Here is a 718-nt window from a genome sequence, read left to right as displayed (position 1 = left end):
AAATGATGGGGGCCTGTATTAGTCAGGCAAAGGGGTACTAATGCAAAGTACTATCTGTTGTATTTTATAAAGAGTATTTATCTGGGGTAGAAGCTTACAGTTACCAGGCCATAAAGCATAAGTTACTTCCCTCACCAAAGTCTTTTGCCACGTGTTGGCACAGGATGGCTGCTAAAGTCTGCAAGGGTTCAGGCTTCCTCTTCCTCTTAAGGCTCTATTGTCCCAGCATCTTCCAATATCAGCTCTAGGGTATGATAAGTCTCATCTCTCTCCCAGGACTTATTTCTCTCTGAGCTCAGCTGCTCTGCTCTCTCCACAAGGCCAGCTATAAACTGTCAGGCAAACAGCTCTGTCTCTCTTCCTGGGGCCTCTGCTGTTCTCTCTTTCCTCACATATCTGCTTCTCTATTTACTTCCTGGGGTTCCAGCATTAAAACTCCAACATCGCTTCTCTGCTGTACAATTTCTTTGTGAGTCCCCACCTACAGAGCACCCACGTCCTTCTGATGTGGCCCAACCAAAGCCTTAATCATTATTTCATCAAGTAAAAGTGAAACCTCAGAATCCAATATAATCTAATATGCCCAGAGGAACAGACTAGCTTACAAAAAATCCAATATCTATGTTTGGAATTCATAAACAATATCAAACTGTTAGAGACCATTATCTAAGATATAAATACATCCAAACTAATTAAAAGATTGTAACAGAGACAGGAA

The sequence above is a fragment of the Dasypus novemcinctus genome, chromosome 10 (assembly GCF_030445035.2).
Source record: "Dasypus novemcinctus isolate mDasNov1 chromosome 10, mDasNov1.1.hap2, whole genome shotgun sequence".
NCBI lineage: Eukaryota > Metazoa > Chordata > Mammalia > Cingulata > Dasypodidae > Dasypus > Dasypus novemcinctus.
The sequence above is the reverse complement of the archived record's forward strand: the minus strand, read 5'-3'. Positions refer to the sequence as shown.